The sequence below is a fragment of the Hyla sarda genome, unplaced genomic scaffold, assembly GCF_029499605.1.
Source record: "Hyla sarda isolate aHylSar1 unplaced genomic scaffold, aHylSar1.hap1 scaffold_988, whole genome shotgun sequence".
NCBI lineage: Eukaryota > Metazoa > Chordata > Amphibia > Anura > Hylidae > Hyla > Hyla sarda.
In genome coordinates, this window is record NW_026611018.1 from 54,789 (window position 1) to 69,728 (window position 14,940).

General features: G+C 43.3%; 8 pseudogenes; all 8 read left to right on the plus strand.

The window, feature by feature from the left end:
• Positions 1-1,353: 1,353 nt before the first annotated feature.
• Positions 1,354-1,617, plus strand: LOC130351573 (U2 spliceosomal RNA; annotated as a pseudogene).
• Positions 1,618-3,097: 1,480 nt separating this feature from the next.
• On the plus strand, positions 3,098-3,361 carry LOC130351574 (U2 spliceosomal RNA; annotated as a pseudogene).
• Positions 3,362-4,836: 1,475 nt separating this feature from the next.
• LOC130351575 (U2 spliceosomal RNA) lies at positions 4,837-5,100 on the plus strand (annotated as a pseudogene).
• Positions 5,101-6,584: 1,484 nt separating this feature from the next.
• LOC130351576 (U2 spliceosomal RNA) lies at positions 6,585-6,848 on the plus strand (annotated as a pseudogene).
• A 1,483-nt stretch (positions 6,849-8,331) lies between these two features.
• LOC130351577 (U2 spliceosomal RNA) lies at positions 8,332-8,595 on the plus strand (annotated as a pseudogene).
• A 1,472-nt stretch (positions 8,596-10,067) lies between these two features.
• Positions 10,068-10,331, plus strand: LOC130351578 (U2 spliceosomal RNA; annotated as a pseudogene).
• Positions 10,332-11,789: 1,458 nt separating this feature from the next.
• On the plus strand, positions 11,790-12,053 carry LOC130351580 (U2 spliceosomal RNA; annotated as a pseudogene).
• A 1,476-nt stretch (positions 12,054-13,529) lies between these two features.
• Positions 13,530-13,793, plus strand: LOC130351582 (U2 spliceosomal RNA; annotated as a pseudogene).
• The last annotated feature ends 1,147 nt before the right edge of the window (positions 13,794-14,940 follow it).

The following is a 14,940-nucleotide window of genomic DNA, read 5'->3' on the forward strand; positions in this document are numbered from 1 at the left end:
ATGACCATGTTTGCACACTGATTGGTGTAAAAAAATAAAATAAAACTAAATAATAATAATCTAGCACACCTGTGCAGGTTTGACATGACATGACAGGTAGCTGTCTTGTGGGTGGTGCTGAATCCTGTTAAATGACATGAGGGTCTCATGCCTATACACAAGGGTGTGTCATTGCTGTTGCTTGACCATGCATTGGTTTCTGTGGTCAGTGAATGATAAAAACAAAATTTACCATCCATTGATGGATGGGAAATCCGCCATGAGGCATTTGTTTTTAGAAACTGCTGCTCACAACCAATGTTGCAATGGAGTGTCTCCATCTGCTGGTGGTATTGGAAAGGCATTAGTGCTATGACAGGGTCTGAAGAAGAAGAAGAAGAAGAAGAAGAAGAAGAAGACGGAAAAAAATATATATAAAAAGAAAAAGAGAGAGAGAGAGAGAGACTGACTTAGTGAGCGAGTGAGTGAGAGAGTGAGAGTGAGTGAGAGTGAATGAGTGAGTGAGTGATTGAGTGAGTGAGTGAGTGAGTGAGTGAGAACAAATGAGTTAAAGCAAGTGAGTGAGAGAGATCGAATGAATGAAAGTCTGAATGACAGAAAGAAAAAAGGATGAAGAAAGAAGCATGAAGAAAAAAAATGTATATGGAGTTGCTGACATGAGTGCAATCTACAAAGCCGTTGAGGCTGGTCCTCATGGGAGGATTATTGCACCAGGACCCTTAGCACTTTTAAAATGCCATTCAATGCCACGGGCTAGATGTAAACTGCAGATGACCATGTTGTGGTAGTTACCATGGATACCCAAGTGATGTGTGAGCTAACACATAGGCCCAACAGATTCCAAGAAGGCCAGAATCACCAGCGGCACCACCATCGATTGTCAGGTCACCCGGATTCAGCAAATACCAGAGTCCAAAATGATGCAGGTTTATACTGTTAATTTTCAGTTTATCGTTACAGTTGGTGTTATTCCATGTCGGAAGGGACGCAGCTACAGCCAGTGGGGTAACTAGAGACAGGCAGGCAGCTATGTGCAACAAAGGTAGGCGTGTTGTTTTCATATGCAGATCTGAAATATTGTCTTATATGCAAGAGGAGGAGTGATGGGGGTTCAGGCAAAAGCCAGGCTATGGATTGCATTGCTAAATGCTCCATCAGAGTGCAATGGTCGCCTGTCCTTTTTTTAAGTGATGATGTGGGTTTAGCCTGTGCTGTATGTATGTATGGGTGGCTGACTGCCACCCACCCAGAAAGTGTATGGGAGGCTGGTTGGCTGCCAGCCTTCCTTCCATTCCTATGAGTAATGTGAGTGCTCATGAAGGGGACATGGTTGGGTCCACCCCTTTCCCGGTTATCCCCTCTAGGCCTTTTGGCTTAGATCAAGTGTAAAAAAAGAAAGGATCTTGCGACAGATCGCATCCTGAGGCACGTTTTTTTTTGTGTGAATACTTGCACTTGGGTGACTTGTGAGCACATACTGATACATACGTTCCCTATCTGGGGACCATAAATTAAATGGATTTTTGAGAAAGGGAGCTGATTTGGAAGCTTGCTTCTGTCGCCCTATGCATTGACCCGATGTGGCAGTATCTTCGGGTAGTGAACAGTGCACCACCCCATTCCAGTGTTAAACAAGAAAGATTCTCATTTAATCCTCCGTGGGTGAGAATTTGAGTTTGAGAATTGGAGACCAAAATGATGAGTTGCACTGACTGGTTTATGAACGTCTATTCATTTAGCGTTTTAATGACCATGTTTGCACACTGATTGGTGTAAAAAAATAAAATAAAACTAAATAATAATAATCTAGCACACCTGTGCAGGTTTGACATGACATGACAGGTAGCTGTCTTGTGGGTGGTGCTGAATCCTGTTAAATGACATGAGGGTCTCATGCCTATACACAAGGGTGTGTCATTGCTGTTGCTTGACCATGCATTGGTTTCTGTGGTCAGTGAATGATAAAAACAAAATTTACCATCCATTGATGGATGGGAAATCCGCCATGAGGCATTTGTTTTTAGAAACTGCTGCTCACAACCAATGTTGCAATGGAGTGTCTCCATCTGCTGGTGGTATTGGAAAGGCATTAGTGCTATGACAGGGTCTGAAGAAGAAGAAGAAGAAGAAGAAGAAGAAGACGGAAAAAAATATATATAAAAAGAAAAAGAGAGAGAGAGAGAGAGACTGACTTAGTGAGCAAGTGAGTGAGAGAGTGAGAGTGAGTGAGAGTGAATGAGTGAGTGAGTGATTGAGTGAGTGAGTGAGTGAGTGAGTGAGAACAAATGAGTTAAAGCAAGTGAGTGAGAGAGATCGAATGAATGAAAGTCTGAATGACAGAAAGAAAAAAGGATGAAGAAAGAAGCATGAAGAAAAAAAAATGTATATGGAGTTGCTGACATGAGTGCAATCTACAAAGCCGTTGAGGCTGATCCTCATGGGAGGATTATTGCACCAGGACCCTTAGCACTTTTAAAATGCCATTCAATGCCACGGGCTAGATGTAAACTGCAGATGACCATGTTGTGGTAGTTACCATGGATACCCAAGTGATGTGTGAGCTAACACATAGGCCCAACAGATTCCAAGAAGGCCAGAATCACCAGCGGCACCACCATCGATTGTCAGGTCACCCGGATTCAGCAAATACCAGAGTCCAAAATGATGCAGGTTTATACTGTTAATTTTCAGTTTATCGTTACAGTTGGTGTTATTCCATGTCGGAAGGGACGCAGCTACAGCCAGTGGGGTAACTAGAGACAGGCAGGCAGCTATGTGCAACAAAGGTAGGCGTGTTGTTTTCATATGCAGATCTGAAATATTGTCTTATATGCAAGAGGAGGAGTGATGGGGGTTCAGGCAAAAGCCAGGCTATGGATTGCATTGCTAAATGCTCCATCAGAGTGCAATGGTCGCCTATCCTTTTTTTAAGTGATGATGTGGGTTTAGCCTGTGCTGTATGTATGTATGGGTGGCTGACTGCCACCCACCCAGAAAGTGTATGGGAGGCTGGTTGGCTGCCAGCCTTCCTTCCATTCCTATGAGTAATGTGAGTGCTCATGAAGGGGACATGGTTGGGTCCACCCCTTTCCCGGTTATCCCCTCTAGGCCTTTTGGCTTAGATCAAGTGTAAAAAAAGAAAGGATCTTGCGACAGATCGCATCCTGAGGCACGTTTTTTTTTGTGTGAATACTTGCACTTGGGTGACTTGTGAGCACATACTGATACATACGTTCCCTATCTGGGGACCATAAATTAAATGGATTTTTGAGAAAGGGAGCTGATTTGGAAGCTTGCTTCTGTCGCCCTATGCATTGACCCGATGTGGCAGTATCTTCGGGTAGTGAACAGTGCACCACCCCATTCCAGTGTTAAACAAGAAAGATTCTCATTTAATCCTCCGTGGGTGAGAATTTGAGTTTGAGAATTGGAGACCAAAATGATGAGTTGCACTGACTGGTTTATGAACGTCTATTCATTTAGCGTTTTAATGACCATGTTTGCACACTGATTGGTGTAAAAAAATAAAATAAAACTAAATAATAATAATCTAGCACACCTGTGCAGGTTTGACATGACATGACAGGTAGCTGTCTTGTGGGTGGTGCTGAATCCTGTTAAATGACATGAGGGTCTCATGCCTATACACAAGGGTGTGTCATTGCTGTTGCTTGACCATGCATTGGTTTCTGTGGTCAGTGAATGATAAAAACAAAATTTACCATCCATTGATGGATGGGAAATCCGCCATGAGGCATTTGTTTTTAGAAACTGCTGCTCACAACCAATGTTGCAATGGAGTGTCTCCATCTGCTGGTGGTATTGGAAAGGCATTAGTGCTATGACAGGGTCTGAAGAAGAAGAAGAAGAAGAAGAAGAAGAAGAAGACGGAAAAAAATATATATAAAAAGAAAAAGAGAGAGAGAGAGAGAGACTGACTTAGTGAGCGAGTGAGTGAGAGAGTGAGAGTGAGTGAGAGTGAATGAGTGAGTGAGTGATTGAGTGAGTGAGTGAGTGAGAACAAATGAGTTAAAGCAAGTGAGTGAGAGAGATCGAATGAATGAAAGTCTGAATGACAGAAAGAAAAAAGGATGAAGAAAGAAGCATGAAGAAAAAAAAATGTATATGGAGTTGCTGACATGAGTGCAATCTACAAAGCCGTTGAGGCTGATCCTCATGGGAGGATTATTGCACCAGGACCCTTAGCACTTTTAAAATGCCATTCAATGCCACGGGCTAGATGTAAACTGCAGATGACCATGTTGTGGTAGTTACCATGGATACCCAAGTGATGTGTGAGCTAACACATAGGCCCAACAGATTCCAAGAAGGCCAGAATCACCAGTGGCACCACCATCGATTGTCAGGTCACCCGGATTCAGCAAATACCAGAGTCCAAAATGATGCAGGTTTATACTGTTAATTTTCAGTTTATCGTTACAGTTGGTGTTATTCCATGTCGGAAGGGACGCAGCTACAGCCAGTGGGGTAACTAGAGACAGGCAGGCAGCTATGTGCAACAAAGGTAGGCGTGTTGTTTTCATATGCAGATCTGAAATATTGTCTTATATGCAAGAGGAGGAGTGATGGGGGTTCAGGCAAAAGCCAGGCTATGGATTGCATTGCTAAATGCTCCATCAGAGTGCAATGGTCGCCTGTCCTTTTTTTAAGTGATGATGTGGGTTTAGCCTGTGCTGTATGTATGTATGGGTGGCTGACTGCCACCCACCCAGAAAGTGTATGGGAGGCTGGTTGGCTGCCAGCCTTCCTTCCATTCCTATGAGTAATGTGAGTGCTCATGAAGGGGACATGGTTGGGTCCACCCCTTTCCCGGTTATCCCCTCTAGGCCTTTTGGCTTAGATCAAGTGTAAAAAAAGAAAGGATCTTGCGACAGATCGCATCCTGAGGCACGTTTTTTTTTGTGTGAATACTTGCACTTGGGTGACTTGTGAGCACATACTGATACATACGTTCCCTATCTGGGGACCATAAATTAAATGGATTTTTGAGAAAGGGAGCTGATTTGGAAGCTTGCTTCTGTCGCCCTATGCATTGACCCGATGTGGCAGTATCTTCGGGTAGTGAACAGTGCACCACCCCATTCCAGTGTTAAACAAGAAAGATTCTCATTTAATCCTCCGTGGGTGAGAATTTGAGTTTGAGAATTGGAGACCAAAATGATGAGTTGCACTGACTGGTTTATGAACGTCTATTCATTTAGTGTTTTAATGACCATGTTTGCACACTGATTGGTGTAAAAAAATAAAATAAAACTAAATAATAATAATCTAGCACACCTGTGCAGGTTTGACATGACATGACAGGTAGCTGTCTTGTGGGTGGTGCTGAATCCTGTTAAATGACATGAGGGTCTCATGCCTATACACAAGGGTGTGTCATTGCTGTTGCTTGACCATGCATTGGTTTCTGTGGTCAGTGAATGATAAAAACAAAATTTACCATCCATTGATGGATGGGAAATCCGCCATGAGGCATTTGTTTTTAGAAACTGCTGCTCACAACCAATGTTGCAATGGAGTGTCTCCATCTGCTGGTGGTATTGGAAAGGCATTAGTGCTATGACAGGGTCTGAAGAAGAAGAAGAAGAAGAAGAAGAAGAAGACGGAAAAAAATATATATAAAAAGAAAAAGAGAGAGAGAGAGAGAGACTGACTTAGTGAGCGAGTGAGTGAGAGAGTGAGAGAGTGAGAGTGAGTGAGAGTGAATGAGTGAGTGAGTGATTGAGTGAGTGAGTGAGTGAGTGAGAACAAATGAGTTAAAGCAAGTGAGTGAGAGAGATCGAATGAATGAAAGTCTGAATGACAGAAAGAAAAAAGGATGAAGAAAGAAGCATGAAGAAAAAAAAATGTATATGGAGTTGCTGACATGAGTGCAATCTACAAAGCCGTTGAGGCTGATCCTCATGGGAGGATTATTGCACCAGGACCCTTAGCACTTTTAAAATGCCATTCAATGCCACGGGCTAGATGTAAACTGCAGATGACCATGTTGTGGTAGTTACCATGGATACCCAAGTGATGTGTGAGCTAACACATAGGCCCAACAGATTCCAAGAAGGCCAGAATCACCAGCGGCACCACCATCGATTGTCAGGTCACCCGGATTCAGCAAATACCAGAGTCCAAAATGATGCAGGTTTATACTGTTAATTTTCAGTTTATCGTTACAGTTGGTGTTATTCCATGTCGGAAGGGACGCAGCTACAGCCAGTGGGGTAACTAGAGACAGGCAGGCAGCTATGTGCAACAAAGGTAGGCGTGTTGTTTTCATATGCAGATCTGAAATATTGTCTTATATGCAAGAGGAGGAGTGATGGGGGTTCAGGCAAAAGCCAGGCTATGGATTGCATTGCTAAATGCTCCATCAGAGTGCAATGGTCGCCTGTCCTTTTTTTAAGTGATGATGTGGGTTTAGCCTGTGCTGTATGTATGTATGGGTGGCTGACTGCCACCCACCCAGAAAGTGTATGGGAGGCTGGTTGGCTGCCAGCCTTCCTTCCATTCCTATGAGTAATGTGAGTGCTCATGAAGGGGACATGGTTGGGTCCACCCCTTTCCCGGTTATCCCCTCTAGGCCTTTTGGCTTAGATCAAGTGTAAAAAAAGAAAGGATCTTGCGACAGATCGCATCCTGAGGCACGTTTTTTTTTGTGTGAATACTTGCACTTGGGTGACTTGTGAGCACATACTGATACATACGTTCCCTATCTGGGGACCATAAATTAAATGGATTTTTGAGAAAGGGAGCTGATTTGGAAGCTTGCTTCTGTCGCCCTATGCATTGACCCGATGTGGCAGTATCTTCGGGTAGTGAACAGTGCACCACCCCATTCCAGTGTTAAACAAGAAAGATTCTCATTTAATCCTCCGTGGGTGAGAATTTGAGTTTGAGAATTGGAGACCAAAATGATGAGTTGCACTGACTGGTTTATGAACGTCTATTCATTTAGCGTTTTAATGACCATGTTTGCACACTGATTGGTGTAAAAAAATAAAATAAAACTAAATAATAATAATCTAGCACACCTGTGCAGGTTTGACATGACATGACAGGTAGCTGTCTTGTGGGTGGTGCTGAATCCTGTTAAATGACATGAGGGTCTCATGCCTATACACAAGGGTGTGTCATTGCTGTTGCTTGACCATGCATTGGTTTCTGTGGTCAGTGAATGATAAAAACAAAATTTACCATCCATTGATGGATGGGAAATCCGCCATGAGGCATTTGTTTTTAGAAACTGCTGCTCACAACCAATGTTGCAATGGAGTGTCTCCATCTGCTGGTGGTATTGGAAAGGCATTAGTGCTATGACAGGGTCTGAAGAAGAAGAAGAAGAAGAAGAAGAAGAAGAAGAAGAAGAAGACGGAAAAAAATATATATAAAAAGAAAAAGAGAGAGAGAGAGAGAGACTGACTTAGTGAGCGAGTGAGTGAGAGAGTGAGAGTGAGTGAGAGTGAATGAGTGAGTGAGTGATTGAGTGAGTGAGTGAGTGAGAACAAATGAGTTAAAGCAAGTGAGTGAGAGAGATCGAATGAATGAAAGTCTGAATGACAGAAAGAAAAAAGGATGAAGAAAGAAGCATGAAGAAAAAAAATGTATATGGAGTTGCTGACATGAGTGCAATCTACAAAGCCGTTGAGGCTGGTCCTCATGGGAGGATTATTGCACCAGGACCCTTAGCACTTTTAAAATGCCATTCAATGCCACGGGCTAGATGTAAACTGCAGATGACCATGTTGTGGTAGTTACCATGGATACCCAAGTGATGTGTGAGCTAACACATAGGCCCAACAGATTCCAAGAAGGCCAGAATCACCAGCGGCACCACCATCGATTGTCAGGTCACCCGGATTCAGCAAATACCAGAGTCCAAAATGATGCAGGTTTATACTGTTAATTTTCAGTTTATCGTTACAGTTGGTGTTATTCCATGTCGGAAGGGACGCAGCTACAGCCAGTGGGGTAACTAGAGACAGGCAGGCAGCTATGTGCAACAAAGGTAGGCGTGTTGTTTTCATATGCAGATCTGAAATATTGTCTTATATGCAAGAGGAGGAGTGATGGGGGTTCAGGCAAAAGCCAGGCTATGGATTGCATTGCTAAATGCTCCATCAGAGTGCAATGGTCGCCTGTCCTTTTTTTAAGTGATGATGTGGGTTTAGCCTGTGCTGTATGTATGTATGGGTGGCTGACTGCCACCCACCCAGAAAGTGTATGGGAGGCTGGTTGGCTGCCAGCCTTCCTTCCATTCCTATGAGTAATGTGAGTGCTCATGAAGGGGACATGGTTGGGTCCACCCCTTTCCCGGTTATCCCCTCTAGGCCTTTTGGCTTAGATCAAGTGTAAAAAAAGAAAGGATCTTGCGACAGATCGCATCCTGAGGCACGTTTTTTTTTGTGTGAATACTTGCACTTGGGTGACTTGTGAGCACATACTGATACATACGTTCCCTATCTGGGGACCATAAATTAAATGGATTTTTGAGAAAGGGAGCTGATTTGGAAGCTTGCTTCTGTCGCCCTATGCATTGACCCGATGTGGCAGTATCTTCGGGTAGTGAACAGTGCACCACCCCATTCCAGTGTTAAACAAGAAAGATTCTCATTTAATCCTCCGTGGGTGAGAATTTGAGTTTGAGAATTGGAGACCAAAATGATGAGTTGCACTGACTGGTTTATGAACGTCTATTCATTTAGCGTTTTAATGACCATGTTTGCACACTGATTGGTGTAAAAAAATAAAATAAAACTAAATAATAATAATCTAGCACACCTGTGCAGGTTTGACATGACATGACAGGTAGCTGTCTTGTGGGTGGTGCTGAATCCTGTTAAATGACATGAGGGTCTCATGCCTATACACAAGGGTGTGTCATTGCTGTTGCTTGACCATGCATTGGTTTCTGTGGTCAGTGAATGATAAAAACAAAATTTACCATCCATTGATGGATGGGAAATCCGCCATGAGGCATTTGTTTTTAGAAACTGCTGCTCACAACCAATGTTGCAATGGAGTGTCTCCATCTGCTGGTGGTATTGGAAAGGCATTAGTGCTATGACAGGGTCTGAAGAAGAAGAAGAAGAAGAAGAAGAAGAAGACGGAAAAAAATATATATAAAAAGAAAAAGAGAGAGAGAGAGAGAGACTGACTTAGTGAGCGAGTGAGTGAGAGAGTGAGAGTGAGTGAGAGTGAATGAGTGAGTGAGTGATTGAGTGAGTGAGTGAGTGAGAACAAATGAGTTAAAGCAAGTGAGTGAGAGAGATCGAATGAATGAAAGTCTGAATGACAGAAAGAAAAAAGGATGAAGAAAGAAGCATGAAGAAAAAAAAATGTATATGGAGTTGCTGACATGAGTGCAATCTACAAAGCCGTTGAGGCTGATCCTCATGGGAGGATTATTGCACCAGGACCCTTAGCACTTTTAAAATGCCATTCAATGCCACGGGCTAGATGTAAACTGCAGATGACCATGTTGTGGTAGTTACCATGGATACCCAAGTGATGTGTGAGCTAACACATAGGCCCAACAGATTCCAAGAAGGCCAGAATCACCAGCGGCACCACCATCGATTGTCAGGTCACCCGGATTCAGCAAATACCAGAGTCCAAAATGATGCAGGTTTATACTGTTAATTTTCAGTTTATCGTTACAGTTGGTGTTATTCCATGTCGGAAGGGACGCAGCTACAGCCAGTGGGGTAACTAGAGACAGGCAGGCAGCTATGTGCAACAAAGGTAGGCGTGTTGTTTTCATATGCAGATCTGAAATATTGTCTTATATGCAAGAGGAGGAGTGATGGGGGTTCAGGCAAAAGCCAGGCTATGGATTGCATTGCTAAATGCTCCATCAGAGTGCAATGGTCGCCTGTCCTTTTTTTAAGTGATGATGTGGGTTTAGCCTGTGCTGTATGTATGTATGGGTGGCTGACTGCCACCCACCCAGAAAGTGTATGGGAGGCTGGTTGGCTGCCAGCCTTCCTTCCATTCCTATGAGTAATGTGAGTGCTCATGAAGGGGACATGGTTGGGTCCACCCCTTTCCCGGTTATCCCCTCTAGGCCTTTTGGCTTAGATCAAGTGTAAAAAAAGAAAGGATCTTGCGACAGATCGCATCCTGAGGCACGTTTTTTTTTGTGTGAATACTTGCACTTGGGTGACTTGTGAGCACATACTGATACATACGTTCCCTATCTGGGGACCATAAATTAAATGGATTTTTGAGAAAGGGAGCTGATTTGGAAGCTTGCTTCTGTCGCCCTATGCATTGACCCGATGTGGCAGTATCTTCGGGTAGTGAACAGTGCACCACCCCATTCCAGTGTTAAACAAGAAAGATTCTCATTTAATCCTCCGTGGGTGAGAATTTGAGTTTGAGAATTGGAGACCAAAATGATGAGTTGCACTGACTGGTTTATGAACGTCTATTCATTTAGCGTTTTAATGACCATGTTTGCACACTGATTGGTGTAAAAAAATAAAATAAAACTAAATAATAATAATCTAGCACACCTGTGCAGGTTTGACATGACATGACAGGTAGCTGTCTTGTGGGTGGTGCTGAATCCTGTTAAATGACATGAGGGTCTCATGCCTATACACAAGGGTGTGTCATTGCTGTTGCTTGACCATGCATTGGTTTCTGTGGTCAGTGAATGATAAAAACAAAATTTACCATCCATTAGTGGATGGGAAATCCGCCATGAGGCATTTGTTTTTAGAAACTGCTGCTCACAACCAATGTTGCAATGGAGTGTCTCCATCTGCTGGTGGTATTGGAAAGGCATTAGTGCTATGACAGGGTCTGAAGAAGAAGAAGAAGAAGAAGAAGACGGAAAAAAATATATATAAAAATAAAAAGAGAGAGAGAGAGAGAGACTGACTTAGTGAGCGAGAGAGTGAGAGTGAGTGAGAGTGAATGAGTGAGTGATTGAGTGAGTGAGTGAGTGAGTGAGAACAAATGAGTTAAAGCAAGTGAGTGAGAGAGATCGAATGAATGAAAGTCTGAATGACAGAAAGAAAAAAGGATGAAGAAAGAAGCATGAAGAAAAAAAAATGTATATGGAGTTGCTGACATGAGTGCAATCTACAAAGCCGTTGAGGCTGATCCTCATGGGAGGATTATTGCACCAGGACCCTTAGCACTTTTAAAATGCCATTCAATGCCACGGGCTAGATGTAAACTGCAGATGACCATGTTGTGGTAGTTACCATGGATACCCAAGTGATGTGTGAGCTAACACATAGGCCCAACAGATTCCAAGAAGGCCAGAATCACCAGCGGCACCACCATCGATTGTCAGGTCACCCGGATTCAGCAAATACCAGAGTCCAAAATGATGCAGGTTTATACTGTTAATTTTCAGTTTATCGTTACAGTTGGTGTTATTCCATGTCGGAAGGGACGCAGCTACAGCCAGTGGGGTAACTCGAGACAGGCAGGCAGCTATGTGCAACAAAGGTAGGCGTGTTGTTTTCATATGCAGATCTGAAATATTGTCTTATATGCAAGAGGAGGAGTGATGGGGGTTCAGGCAAAAGCCAGGCTATGGATTGCATTGCTAAATGCTCCATCAGAGTGCAATGGTCGCCTGTCCTTTTTTTAAGTGATGATGTGGGTTTAGCCTGTGCTGTATGTATGTATGGGTGGCTGACTGCCACCCACCCAGAAAGTGTATGGGAGGCTGGTTGGCTGCCAGCCTTCCTTCCATTCCTATGAGTAATGTGAGTGCTCATGAAGGGGACATGGTTGGGTCCACCCCTTTCCCGGTTATCCCCTCTAGGCCTTTTGGCTTAGATCAAGTGTAAAAAAAGAAAGGATCTTGCGACAGATCGCATCCTGAGGCACGTTTTTTTTTGTGTGAATACTTGCACTTGGGTGACTTGTGAGCACATACTGATACATACGTTCCCTATCTGGGGACCATAAATTAAATGGATTTTTGAGAAAGGGAGCTGATTTGGAAGCTTGCTTCTGTCGCCCTATGCATTGACCCGATGTGGCAGTATCTTCGGGTAGTGAACAGTGCACCACCCCATTCCAGTGTTAAACAAGAAAGATTCTCATTTAATCCTCCGTGGGTGAGAATTTGAGTTTGAGAATTGGAGACCAAAATGATGAGTTGCACTGACTGGTTTATGAACGTCTATTCATTTAGCGTTTTAATGACCATGTTTGCACACTGATTGGTGTAAAAAAATAAAATAAAACTAAATAATAATAATCTAGCACACCTGTGCAGGTTTGACATGACATGACAGGTAGCTGTCTTGTGGGTGGTGCTGAATCCTGTTAAATGACATGAGGGTCTCATGCCTATACACAAGGGTGTGTCATTGCTGTTGCTTGACCATGCATTGGTTTCTGTGGTCAGTGAATGATAAAAACAAAATTTACCATCCATTGATGGATGGGAAATCCGCCATGAGGCATTTGTTTTTAGAAACTGCTGCTCACAACCAATGTTGCAATGGAGTGTCTCCATCTGCTGGTGGTATTGGAAAGGCATTAGTGCTATGACAGGGTCTGAAGAAGAAGAAGAAGAAGAAGAAGAAGAAGACGGAAAAAAATATATATAAAAAGAAAAAGAGAGAGAGAGAGAGAGACTGACTTAGTGAGCGAGTGAGTGAGAGAGTGAGAGTGAGTGAGAGTGAATGAGTGAGTGAGTGATTGAGTGAGTGAGTGAGTGAGTGAGAACAAATGAGTTAAAGCAAGTGAGTGAGAGAGATCGAATGAATGAAAGTCTGAATGACAGAAAGAAAAAAGGATGAAGAAAGAAGCATGAAGAAAAAAAAATGTATATGGAGTTGCTGACATGAGTGCAATCTACAAAGCCGTTGAGGCTGATCCTCATGGGAGGATTATTGCACCAGGACCCTTAGCACTTTTAAAATGCCATTCAATGCCACGGGCTAGATGTAAACTGCAGATGACCATGTTGTGGTAGTTACCATGGATACCCAAGTGATGTGTGAGCTAACACATAGGCCCAACAGATTCCAAGAAGGCCAGAATCACCAGCGGCACCACCATCGATTGTCAGGTCACCCGGATTCAGCAAATACCAGAGTCCAAAATGATGCAGGTTTATACTGTTAATTTTCAGTTTATCGTTACAGTTGGTGTTATTCCATGTCGGAAGGGACGCAGCTACAGCCAGTGGGGTAACTAGAGACAGGCAGGCAGCTATGTGCAACAAAGGTAGGCGTGTTGTTTTCATATGCAGATCTGAAATATTGTCTTATATGCAAGAGGAGGAGTGATGGGGGTTCAGGCAAAAGCCAGGCTATGGATTGCATTGCTAAATGCTCCATCAGAGTGCAATGGTCGCCTGTCCTTTTTTTAAGTGATGATGTGGGTTTAGCCTGTGCTGTATGTATGTATGGGTGGCTGACTGCCACCCACCCAGAAAGTGTATGGGAGGCTGGTTGGCTGCCAGCCTTCCTTCCATTCCTATGAGTAATGTGAGTGCTCATGAAGGGGACATGGTTGGGTCCACCCCTTTCCCGGTTATCCCCTCTAGGCCTTTTGGCTTAGATCAAGTGTAAAAAAAGAAAGGATCTTGCGACAGATCGCATCCTGAGGCACGTTTTTTTTTGTGTGAATACTTGCACTTGGGTGACTTGTGAGCACATACTGATACATACGTTCCCTATCTGGGGACCATAAATTAAATGGATTTTTGAGAAAGGGAGCTGATTTGGAAGCTTGCTTCTGTCGCCCTATGCATTGACCCGATGTGGCAGTATCTTCGGGTAGTGAACAGTGCACCACCCCATTCCAGTGTTAAACAAGAAAGATTCTCATTTAATCCTCCGTGGGTGAGAATTTGAGTTTGAGAATTGGAGACCAAAATGATGAGTTGCACTGACTGGTTTATGAACGTCTATTCATTTAGCGTTTTAATGACCATGTTTGCACACTGATTGGTGTAAAAAAATAAAATAAAACTAAATAATAATAATCTAGCACACCTGTGCAGGTTTGACATGACATGACAGGTAGCTGTCTTGTGGGTGGTGCTGAATCCTGTTAAATGACATGAGGGTCTCATGCCTATACACAAGGGTGTGTCATTGCTGTTGCTTGACCATGCATTGGTTTCTGTGGTCAGTGAATGATAAAAACAAAATTTACCATCCATTGATGGATGGGAAATCCGCCATGAGGCATTTGTTTTTAGAAACTGCTGCTCACAACCAATGTTGCAATGGAGTGTCTCCATCTGCTGGTGGTATTGGAAAGGCATTAGTGCTATGACAGGGTCTGAAGAAGAAGAAGAAGAAGAAGAAGACGGAAAAAAATATATATAAAAAGAAAAAGAGAGAGAGAGAGAGAGACTGACTTAGTGAGCGAGTGAGTGAGAGAGTGAGAGTGAGTGAGAGTGAATGAGTGAGTGAGTGATTGAGTGAGTGAGTGAGTGAGTGAGTGAGAACAAATGAGTTAAAGCAAGTGAGTGAGAGAGATCGAATGAATGAAAGTCTGAATGACAGAAAGAAAAAAGGATGAAGAAAGAAGCATGAAGAAAAAAAAATGTATATGGAGTTGCTGACATGAGTGCAATCTACAAAGCCGTTGAGGCTGATCCTCATGGGAGGATTATTGCACCAGGACCCTTAGCACTTTTAAAATGCCATTCAATGCCACGGGCTAGATGTAAACTGCAGATGACCATGTTGTGGTAGTTACCATGGATACCCAAGTGATGTGTGAGCTAACACATAGGCCCAACAGATTCCAAGAAGGCCAGAATCACCAGCGGCACCACCATCGATTGTCAGGTCACCCGGATTCAGCAAATACCAGAGTCCAAAATGATGCAGGTTTATACTGTTAATTTTCAGTTTATCGTTACAGTTGGTGTTATTCCATGTCGGAAGGGACGCAGCTACAGCCAGTGGGGTAACTAGAGACAGGCAGGCA